At 46.2% G+C, this 11,885-nt stretch overlaps 1 pseudogene; it reads left to right on the top strand.

Annotated features, from left to right (window-relative positions):
* Positions 1-10,717: 10,717 nt before the first annotated feature.
* LOC116466408 (small ribosomal subunit protein eS12-like) lies at positions 10,718-11,133 on the top strand (annotated as a pseudogene).
* Positions 11,134-11,885: the final 752 nt, after the last annotated feature.

Here is an 11,885-nt window from a genome sequence, read left to right as displayed (position 1 = left end):
TGCTTCCTCTCTCTTCCTCGCACTTAAGCTACCTGGTATGTTTGTGGATTGACTGCTCTCTGTTGCCTGACTCCTCAAAGCCGAGGCCTCTGTTTGCTGCACCGCCCCTCCCTGGCCTCCAGCGCGGCACCTGCTCCATCAGAGATTTGCTGAATGGGCAAATGAGTGCACATGGGAGTAAGTCTCTTGGTGGTAGCACTGGTGATGTTCCTTTTCTTCCTTCTACGTTTTGCTCCAGTGTGAATGTTTGCGTCACCCCAGCCCCATTCACGTGTTGAAATCATAACCCTCAGTGTGATGGTAGCAGGAGGTGGGGCCTGTGGAAGGTGATTAGGTCATTAGGGTGGAGCCTCCATGAGTAGGATTTGTGCCCTTATAAAAGAAGCCCCAAGGGGCCACAGCTTGCGAGTCGCGGCGGCGGGGTCGAGTGGGTGGCGGCAGCTGACAGGCACTCCTCCCCCGATGGCAGCGGCTGGTGCCCAGCGAGGCGGGCAGCCACCAGCTCGCGTTCCCGAGCCCCAGCTCGCGTTCCCGCGTCCCAGCCCGCGAGGCGCCAGGGCTGCGCCAGGGCATGGAAGAGGGGCAAATGGACGCGAATTAATGGGAGTGCCTACCACATGTGCAGCGCTGTGTCTTGCTGCGTTTTCTGAAGTTTCCTCCAAATAGGAAGAAGACCTCGGAAGAGATATTTCAGCACCTGCAGGACATAGTGGACTTTCGCAAAAATGTCATGAAGGAGTTTTTGGGGGAGAACAACTACGTTCATTGTGCGGAAGTTGTTCAGCCACCTTTAGAGTTTGTGAAACAGCTTCGTTTAAAGATACAATCTGGGCCGGGCGCGGTGGCTCACGCCTGTAATCCCAGCATTTTGGGAAGCCGAGGTGGGCGGATCACGACGTCGGGAGTTCAAGAACAGCCTGGCCAATATGGTGAAACCCCCACCTGTACTAAAAATATAAAAGTTAGCCAGGCGTGATGATGCGTGCCTGTAGTCCCAGCTACTCGGGAGGCTGAGGCAGAAGAATCGCTTGAACCCGGGAGGCAGAGATTTCAGTGAGCCGAGATTGCACCACTGCACTCCAGCCTGGGTGACACAGTGAGACTCCATCTCAAACAAATTTTAAAAATAAAAATAAAATAAAGATACAACCTGAAAGACCAGAGTCTCGCTGTGACAAGGACCTGGACACTCTCACTGCTTACACTATGTACCTTCTCCGTTTAACCAGACTTCAGACCTACCACTTTGCGGAGCATCATCGGCCGATTCTGTGTGTAGAGATTAAGCCAAAACGTGGGTTTATTCCTCTCTCGAGTGATGTCACGCATGACTGTCTGTCGTTACTGTGACAGACTTTTTTTTTTGAAACCGAGTTTCGTTCTTGTTGCCCAGGCTGGAGTGCAGGCTGGAGTGCAATGGCATAATCTCGGCTCACTGCAAGCTCCGCCTCCCCAGTTCAAGCCATTCTCCTGCGTCAGCCTCCCAAGTAGCTGGGATTACAGGCACCTGCCACCATGCCCAGGTAATTTTTGTATTTTTAGTAGAGATGGAGTTTCACCATGTTGGCCAGGCTGGTCTCGAACTCCTGACCTCAAGTGATCTGCCCTCCTCGGCCTCAAGGTGCAGCAGTACCGCATCGCCATGACTGCCAAGGACTGCTCCATCATGATCGCACTCTCCCTGTCTGCAGGATGCCAGATCCGATCAAAGGCCTGTCATCCCTTCATCAAGGTCCAGGTTTGCTTTTTCCGTGTCTATGGTGGACCTTGACCTCAAGCCCTACGAGAGCATTCCCTATCAGTATAAACTGGATGGCAAGATCATCAACTATTATTCAAAGACTGTATGTGCCAAAGACAACACCATGATGTCGACTCGGTTCAGGGAAAGTGAAGATTGCACATTAGTTCTCCACAAGATCTAACTTTTCCCCTGCAATGTCTTTGAAACTTGAACATAGAATGTGAAGGTTGAATGATAGAGCTATTTTCTGTTGGGTTGGGTGACCTTTGGTTGTGAATGTTTTTGCTTTTAACCCCTGTTGAGGTGGGATTTCATCTTGGAGACATGCAATTGAAGAGCACTAGAAATATCTTCCTGGACAAGAAATGTAGGACCTGAGTGCTGTGTCCCAGGAAGTTGCTCTCATTCTTAAAATGGAAGCATCCATTAAGCCTTGGGAAGACCTTCTGGGTAGTTCTTCCTTCCCAACCAGTGCTCGTCTCTGATTATCTAATGCGAAAAGCCTTATTCTAAGACCTAAGGTTTGATCTGCCACCACCAGACTCCTAACATAGAAAACTTGACTTGTCACATACATTTTACAGTTTGAACTTTTAAGAAACCATGGATACTACTGGAACTTTCCGCAGCTGAGTTACACGGTCACTTTTTCAGTGCAAGCCACATATCTGAACACAGGTTTTTAGGTGGTACCCTGCTGCAGAGCATGACCTCATGGTCATGCAGATGCCAGTTCTGAGCAATGTAGACTCAGGGTCCCTGTGGAGGTGCTGAAGCCCCCGGCTCCAGGTGGGGCAGCAGGGAGTGCAAGACTCAGGTCAGGATGGACACCACTCATGCGAGCATTGACCTTTTTTTTTGCTTTACGATTTTATCTTTCACATGAGGGGGAGATGAGGTGTTCTTTCCCACTGGAAATTGCTGCTGTAGAAGCTGGAGGTGGAGCTGTGACTGGCTGAGCTGCTGTGTCCGGGCTGGACAGTGTGCCCTGACAGCTAACTGCTTTCCTGACACTCCGATGTTTGGGGTGGTTGAGAAGCTAGTTTTCTCTTCCTCCCGGACCAAATTCCTCCCTCAGGTTTGCCTTGAAACAAATTGCGTTTTTGGGCCCCCTGGCCTCTCCCTGTCAGGCTGCCACAGGCCCTGCTTCCGGAAGATGAACAGCTCCTGGCTGCTGCTGAGAGGTTTCTCATTGGGGTCACCAAAGTGTGCCCAGCTGCTATGAAAAACGTTGGGAATCTTGGTTTCAGTTTTTTACTCTAGGCTAGGTTGTACAGACTGATTATATCATCGGTTTGAGGGACTAGTGGAGGCTTATTGTAACATATAATATTAGTGAAACCATGGAATTATATGAAAATGATACATGAGAAATAAGGAAGCTATTTTGCTGATTGTAAATTTTTTTGGGGGGGGGAATTTTGTGATAACTTGAGAATTATACTTGTTTGAATAATAAAAAAAAAAGAGGCCCCCAGAGACCCTCACTTCTTTGGCCATGTGAGGACACAGTGAGGAGAGGGCTGTCTAGGAACCAAGAAGTGGACCCTCACCAGGCATGGAATCTGCCAATGCCTTGCTCTTGGAATTCCCAGCCTCCAGTAATGCCAGAAATAATTTTCTCATGTTTATTTTGTTATAACAACCAAATGGACAAACACATACTTTCCTTCATTTTCTGAAATGTTTTACAATGAGCATATATTACCATTATAATACTTTTTTCAAGACAGAATAAATGTACTGTTTGCCCGGGCTGTGAGAACAAAGTGCCATTGTACATGGGGTAGCTTAAACAACATTTATTCCCCCCACAGTTCTGGAGGCTGGAAGTCCAAGATCAAAGTATGGGCAGGGTTGACTTCTGCGACTGGGACTGGAATCCATTCTAGGCTTCTCCCCCAGCTTCTGGTGGTTGCTGGTAATGTTTGGTGTTGCTCAGCTTGTACAAACATCACCCTGTCTCTGCCTATCTTTGTCCAAATAGCCTCTTTTTTTTTTGGTTGTTGTTGTTGTTTGAGTGAGAGTCTCACTCTGTTGCCCAGGCTGGAGTGCAGTGGGGCGATCTCGGCTCACTGCAACCTCCACCCCGGGGCTCAAGCAATTCTTGTGTCTCAGCCTGCCAAGTGCACCACCATGCCTGGTTAATTTTTGTTGTTGTTGTTTTTTTTTTTTTTTTTTTTTGAGACAGAGTCTCGCTCTGTCACCCAGGCTGGAGTGCAGTGGCACGATCTCGGCTCACTGCAAGCTCCGCCTCCCGGGTTCACGCCATCCTCCTGCCTCAGCCTCTCCGAGTAGCTGGGACTACAGGCGCCCGCCACCATGCCCAGCTAATTTTTTGTATTTTTAGTAGAGACGGGGTTTCACCGTGGTCTCGATCTCCTGACCTCGTGATCCGCCCACCTCAGCCTCCCAAAGTGCTGGGATTACAAGCGTGAGCCACCGCGCCTGGCCCATTTTTTTGTATTTTTAATAGAGATGGAGTTTCACCATGTTGGCCAGGCTGGTCTCGAACTCCTGACCTCAGGTGATCTGCCTGCCTCGGCCTCCCACAGTGCTGGGATTACAGGCATGAGCCACCGTGCCCGGCCCAAATATCCCCTTCTTATAAGGGCACTAGTCATATTGGATTGACCTCATTTTTTCTTGATTACCTCGGCAAAGACCCCATTTCCAAAAGAGGTCACATTCTGAACTTACTGGACGTTAGAACTCCAACCTTTTTGGGGACACAGTTGAATCTCTAACAAAGATTTTCCTTAAATTGAGAAAAAATGATAGATTTCTGACATTTAATTGTCAGAAATGTATGGAATTTTAACCTGTGCATGAAAATAAGACATTTCCCTGGAAACATGAACAAGTTTTCTTAAGACTGATGCTTTCACTAATGTCTAAAGCTGTCTGAGAAGATTTGGGTTACAAATTCAGGACAGCATGACAGGAGAGCACATCTTTTCGGAAGATGCTTTTCCATTTGCTTTAATTCTCCACCACTGAAGCTTCCCGGGCCTGCAGGATGGGCCCCACTTTCTCTGAGAAGAGCTGAGCCAGGTCACCACCCAGAAGGGCCTTCCTGTGCCGTAGGGGCATCGAGGTGTCCAGGAAGCTGGGAGTCCTCAGCAGTCAATACTTGTCCCTGCACCGCAGCAAGGGGAGGCTTGCTCTGGAAGAGCTACTTGACCTTATTAAAACTTTTCTTTTTTCCTTCAGAAGATGCTTTCGTTTTCAAGAAAATGTCCTTAATATTACATATATACAGACACAGGCACACATGCCGGTATCTATCTTGAAGTTATCAATACATGCATATTATCTATTTATTTATTTTTTAGAGATGGAGTCTTCCTCTGTCACCCAGGCTAGAGTGCTCCGGGGCTCAAGATCCTCCCACCTCAGCCTCCCAAGCAGCTGGGACTACTGGCACGCACCGCCACACTGGGCTTATTTTTTATTTTTATTTTTATTTTTTAGACACGCAGTCTTACTTTGTTGCCAGGCTGGTCTCGAACTCTTGGCCTCAAGCAGTTCTCCCACCTCAGCCTCTCAAAGAGTTAGGTTTACAGGTATGAGCCACCGCTCTGCCTTAAATGTATAATTTTATATAATAAATAACATATATATATAACCTTTTCTACGAATATAGAATGAAACTGTAACATTTGGTAATCTCCTTTTTAAAACACTTTTCTTTTTTTTTGAAATGGAGTTTCGTTCTTGTTGCCCAGGCTAGAGTGCAGGCTGGAGTGCAATGGCATAATCTCGGCTCACTGCAAGCTCTGCCTCCCCAGTTCAAGCCATTCTCCTGCCTCAGCCTCCCAAGTAGCTGGGATTACAGGCGCCTGCCACCATGTCCAGGTAATTTTTGTATTTTTAGTAGAGATGGGGTTTCACCATGTTGGCCGGGCAGGTCTTGAGCTCCTGACCTCAAGTGATCTGCCCTCCTTGGCCTCCCAAAGTGCTGGGATTACAGGTGTGATTAAAAAAATTTTTCATTAGAGTATAACATACTACAAAAATAAAAATAAAAAATAAATCTAGTAACCTCCTTTTTACACAATATATAAAATACATTTTGGGGGTTTCGTTTGTTTGCGTGTGTGTTAGTTTGTTTCTTTTGTTTTGTTTCAGACAGGGTCTCACTGTCACCCAGGCTGGAGTACAGTGGCACCATCTCAGCTCACTGCAACCTCCTCCTCCCACCTCAGCCTCCGGAGTAGCTGGTACCACGGGCATGCACCACCACGCCAGACTAATTTTTTTGTATCTTTAGTAGAGACAGGTTTCACCATGTTGCCCAGTCTGGTATCAAACTCCTGAGCTCAAGCAATCTGCCCAACTTGGCCTCCCAAAGTGCTGGGATTACAGGCGTAAGCCACCACATCCCTCCTAACAAGCATCTTGACATGTCATTAAATCTGTTACAGCATGATGTTTTATAATTCTGTAGTATTCCACTTTGTGCACATACCACCTCTCTAGGCTTCTTGAATTGCCTAAGGTCAAACAACTTTCTGAACAGCTGCCATGAATTTCATTTCATCAGTTGGACCTGTGGCTGAAGGTCCAGTATCTTCTTCCACACCAGTGTATACAAATTTGTGGTTCTTAGGACTACCTGTATCAGGATCACCTGGAACTCTAAACAAGCATGCAGATTTTGGGGTTCCCACCTGAACCTTACTGAACAAACATGCCAGGGTTTGGGACGCAACAATCTTTATCATAAGCAAATGTGTCTTGGAAATTCTTTTTTTTTTTTTTTTTTTGAGATGGAGTCTCACTCTGTTGCCCAGGCTGGAGTGCAATGGCGCAATCTTGGCTCACTGCAACCTCTGCCTCCCGGGTTCAAGCGATTCTCCTGCCTCAGGCTCCCGAGTAGCTGGGATTACAGGCGCCTGCAACCACCCCCAGCTAATTTTTTGTATTTTTAGTAGAGACGGGGTTTCACCATTTTGGCCAGGCTGGTCTCGAACTCCTGACCTCATGATCCGCCCGCCTCGGCCTCCCAAAGTGCTGGGATTACAGGCGTGAGCCACCATGCCCGGCCTTGGAGATTCTTATGAGCATTAAAGTCCACTGGCCTTTTGGCATTTTCATGTGAGCATTCCTCCTTGGGGTGTATCATCTGAAATGACTGAGGTGGTGTCCCACTTGCTTTCATGTTCCTCAGCAGCACCTAGATTGAAGGGTCTCTCTGTCTAATGGGAGGCTGTGTGGGAAGAGAAGCCAGGCTGTAACACCTACTGAGCATCCTTGAGCAAGCCACTTTCACGCCACAGAGCCTTAATTTTCTTATGGCAAAACCATGATGGTGAAAATAATGATCTCACAGCAGTACTACAAAGACCACACGAGAAATGTCTATGAAAGTCTCTGCACAACCAAACTTGCTCTAAAATATTATTCTTGTTGTTATTGTTATTACTCACAGCCCAACCCTTTCCCCTCTCCACTAAGGGGGTCCTGGTTAATGATTGCTTCTAGACTGATGAAGTCCAATATGATAGCCACTAGCCACATGTGGTGTTTGTTTGCTTAAAATGTGGCTAGTCTGAATTTTATTACAGATGTGCTGTAGGTTAAGATATATATCAGATTTTGAAGACTTAATACAAAAAACAGGAAGTAAATCAATACTTTTTTGGATATTGATTACATGTTGAAATGATAATTTAGGTTAAATAAAGTATATTCCTAAAATTAATCTCACTCTTTTTCCCCTTTTTAAAAAATGACTGAATGGGCCGGGCACAGTGGCTCATGCCTGTAATCCCAGCACTTTGGGAGGTCAAGGTGGGTGGATCACCTGAGGTCAAGAGTTCGTGACCAGCCTGACCAACATAGTGACACCCCATCTCTACTAAAAATACAAAAATTTGGCCGGGCGCAGTGGCTCATGCCTGTAATCCCAGCACTTTGGGAGGCTGAGGCGAGTGGATCATTTGAGGTCAGTAGTTCGAGACCAGCCTGACCAACATGGTGAAACTCCGTCTCTACTAAAAATACAAAAATTAGCTGGGCATGGTGGTGGGCACCTGTAGTCCCAGCTACTGGGAAGGCTGAGGCAGGAGAATGGCTTGAACCTGGGAGGTGGAGGTTGCAGTGAGCCGGGGTCGCGCCACTGCACTCCAGCCTGGGCGACAGAGCTAGACTCTGTCTCAAAAAAAAAAAAAAAAAAAAAGGAGAAGGAGAAATGTGTTGACTTGAAGGAGAAATTGGTTCAAGAGAAGGAGAAATTGGTCCAAGAGAAAGGGTAATATTATGATTACATGGGGAGTTTACCTAAATTTCAGGCAGCATGGCTGGCAACCCGTGGAATTATAAAAAACATTTGCCCCAAGAGTTGCTAGGAGAGGGTGGAGAGAGTACACAGAGCGCCAGGCTGCATTAAGTCATTTTAAGGAAATCACAGGCTGCAGAGCAGCAAACATCACCAGGCAGCAGGGAAGGTGAGAGGCAGGCTATGACTAAGGCCAGAGTCCAGCACATGGGCATTATCATGCCAACAGGTGTGAAGATAGCTGTAATTTACTTCATTCATTCATTCATTCATTCATTCATTCAAGACAGGGTTTCACTCTTTTGCCCAGGCTGGAGTGCAGTGGCATGATCACAGCTCACTGAAGCCTTGACCTCCTAGGTTCAAGTTATTCTCCCACCTCAGCCTCCTGAGTAGCTGGGACTACAGGCATGTACCACCATGCCTAGCTAATGTTTAAAAAATGTTTTATGGAGATGGGTCTCACTATGTTGCCCAGGATGGTCTCGAACATTTTTCCTGCCTTGGCCTCCCAAAGTGCTGGGATTATAGCAGCAAGCCACCATACCTGGCTTTGTAATTTACTTTAAAATATTTCAGTTGTCCAGGCATGGTGGCTCACTCCTGTAATCGCAACACTTTGGGAAGCTGAGTGGGGAGGATCACTTGAGCCCATGAGTTTGAGGTTACAGTGAGCTATGATTGTGCTGCTGCCCTCCAGCCTGGGCAACATAGTGAGACCCTGTCTTAAAAAAAAAAAAAAAAAGGCTGGGCACGGTGGCTTATGCCTATATTCTCAGCACTTCGGGAGGCTGAGGCAGAAGGATCACTTGAGGCAGAAGTTCAAACCTGCCATAGAGAGGTCTCTAGTATCAAAATATTTTAAAACGAAATAAATAAAATACTTCAGTCAACCTTGTGATATCATGTGTGTGCCAATCGGATTCAAATTTAATTATAAGAAGTTCTAGCTAACAGTATGCTATCAGCATAAAAGGAATGAACTACAGATACACACAGTAACATGACTGAATCTCAAAATGCAGTATGCTAAGTGAAAGAAGCTAGACTCAAAAAGCTACATGCTGTATGATTTCATTAGTGTGACATTCAGGGAAAGGCAAAACTATAAAGGTAGAAAACAAATCAGTGGTTGTCAAGGGCTGAAAGTTGGGGCAGTTATTTACTACATAGTGGCATGATGGCACATTTTATTTATAAAGCTGTAACATTTAAATATCCTGATGACAAATGGCTTTCCAGAAAGGTAGTCCAAACCTTCAAGACTAATGTATGAGAGTGGCAGCCTCATTTGCCAGCATTAAATGTTCTTCCTTGTTTACAAAAATTACTATATTTTATTAAATGATTCTTTTTTTTTTTGAGACAGGGTCTTGTTCTGTCACCCAGGCTGGAGTGCAGTGGCACTATCTTGGCTCACTGCAACCTCTGCCTCCCAAGCTCAATCGATTTTCCCACCTCAGCCTTCCAAGTAGCTGGGACTACAGGTGAGCATTACAACACCAGGCTGATTTCTGTATTTTTTGTAGAGACAGGGTTTCACTGTGTTGCCCAGGCTGGTCTCAAACTCCTGGACCCAAGTGATCTGCCCACCTCGGCCTCACAAAATACTAGGATTACAGGCATGGGACATTTTTTATCAAGGGAAATGCTGTGTGTCTTGATTTTGGTGCCTAACTGTATGTATTTGCCAAAACTCATAGAATTATATGCAAAAAAAGTGAATTTTACCATATGTAAGTTATATTTCAATAAACTTCAGAAAAAGACTGCACAGTCCAATGTTAACAGATAACTTTTGGCACATTTAAATTTTAGAGTTTATTTGAGCATTCATCAATTCATGAATTGGACAGCATGAAACCATAAGCAGCTTAGCATTCCCTTGGGAGGGGTGGCAGAGGAAACCTCTATAAAGTGTTCCAGGAAGCAAGACAAAGAAAGCATATCTAATTGGTTAAAGTGTAAAGGCCCTAGTTAGAGGTTAGTTGGTGGTTTCTGATTGGTTAAGTCTCTAGTTCTCTTTCACTCTTTACACTGGGCTTCTGTTTGCTTACTAGGAACTTAAACTGCTAAGACCCGTCCCCCCACCACGATCTAATGGCCTCCCAATTAGAACATTTTTAATACCACATTTCACTGTAGGTAAATTTTACCCCCAAAAAAATCCCTGCCGGGCGCAGTGGCTCACGTCTGTAATCCTAGCACTTTGGGAGGCTGAGGCAGGTGGATCATGAGGTCAGGAGTTCAAGACCAGCCTGGCCACATGGTGAAACCCTGTCTCTACTAAAAATACAAACATTAGCGGGGCATGATGGCGCATGCCTGTAATCCCAGCTACTCAGGAGGCTGAGGCAGGAGAATCGCTTGAACCCGGAAGGCAGAGATTGCAGTGAGCCGAGATTGCGCCACTGCACTCCAGCCTGGGCGACAAAGCAAGACTCCGTCAAAAAAGAAAAAAAGACTGATGAATGGGTGGATGGAGGGATTAGTGGGTAGATGTGAGATGATATAAATACAGCAAAACCAGTACCAAGGTCTGTGGTTCTCAAAGTGATGTGCAGGAACCAACAGCATCTGCATCACCTAGAAACTTACTAGAAATGCACCCTTTTCCTGCTGCTGCGGAGTCATGTGGAGGCAGAGGCTGGGGTGAGATCAAGATTCGGCCTCACCGGTAACCCACCACCATGGCCAAGGAAGGCATTGCTGCTGGAGGTGTAATGGACATTAATACTGCTTTACAAAAGGTGCTGAAGACCACCCTCATCCACAATGGCCTAGCACGTGGAATTCGCAAAGCTGCCAAACCCTTAGACAAGCGCCAAACCCTTAGACAAGCGCCAAGCCCATCTTTATGTGCTTGCATCCAACTGTGATGAGACTGTGTATGTCAAGTTGGTGGAAGCCATTTGTGCTAAACACCGAATCAACTTCATTAAGGTTGATGACAAGAAACTAGGGGAATGGGTAGGCCTCTGTAAAATTGACAGAGAGGGGAAACCCCATAAAGTGGTTGGTTGCAGTTGTGTAGTAGTTAAGGACTGTGGCAAGGAGTCTCAGGCCAAGGATGTCCCTTGAAGAGTGCTTCAAATGCAAGAAATGAAGAAATAAATATTTGGCTCAGAAAGAAAGAAGGAAGGAAGGAAGGAAGGAAGGAAGGAAGGAAGGAAGGAAGCTAACTAACTTACTAGAAATGCACATTTTGCCACGTGCGGTGGCTCATGCCTCTAATCCCAGCACTTTGGGAGGCTGAGGTAGGCGGATCACTTGATCTCAGGACTTTGAAAGCAGTCTGGGCAACATGGCAAGACCCTGTCTCTACCAAAAATACAAAAAATTAGCTGGGCATGGTGGTGCCGGCCTGTGGTACCAACTACTCAGGTGGCTGAGGTGGGAGGATTGCTTGAGCCTGGGGAAGCAGAGGTTGCAGGAGCCAAGATGGTGCCACTGCACTCCAGCCTGGGTGGCAGAGTGAAACTCCGTCTATCTCAAAATAATAGTAGTAATAATAATAATAAAACTTCAAACAAAAATGCACATTTTCAGGTCAGACCCACTGAATCAGAGACTCTGGGGGAGGCCCAGCAATCTGTGTTTTGACCAGCTCTCCAGGTGATTCTGGGACTAGTTAAAATTTGAGAACTCTTGATGTAGCTGGTGCCATATTGGTGTTCATTGTACTATTCTGTCAAGTTTTCTGTTGAATTTTTGTAATAAAATGTTGGGGCAGAGAGAAGAATGCATAGTGCAGGAGTGGTCAGCTAGCATCACATCAGACGGAAGATCCTTTTCAGGTGGTTATGACTGGTCCCTCTGTTCTCTGTATCCGTCAGCAACCTCAACTTCTCTAACAAA

The sequence above is a fragment of the Hylobates moloch genome, unplaced genomic scaffold, assembly GCF_009828535.3.
Source record: "Hylobates moloch isolate HMO894 unplaced genomic scaffold, HMol_V3 SCAFFOLD_4, whole genome shotgun sequence".
NCBI classification, from domain to species: domain Eukaryota; kingdom Metazoa; phylum Chordata; class Mammalia; order Primates; family Hylobatidae; genus Hylobates; species Hylobates moloch.
Note: the sequence above shows the minus strand (reverse complement) of the source record. Positions and strands in the feature narration are given on the sequence as shown.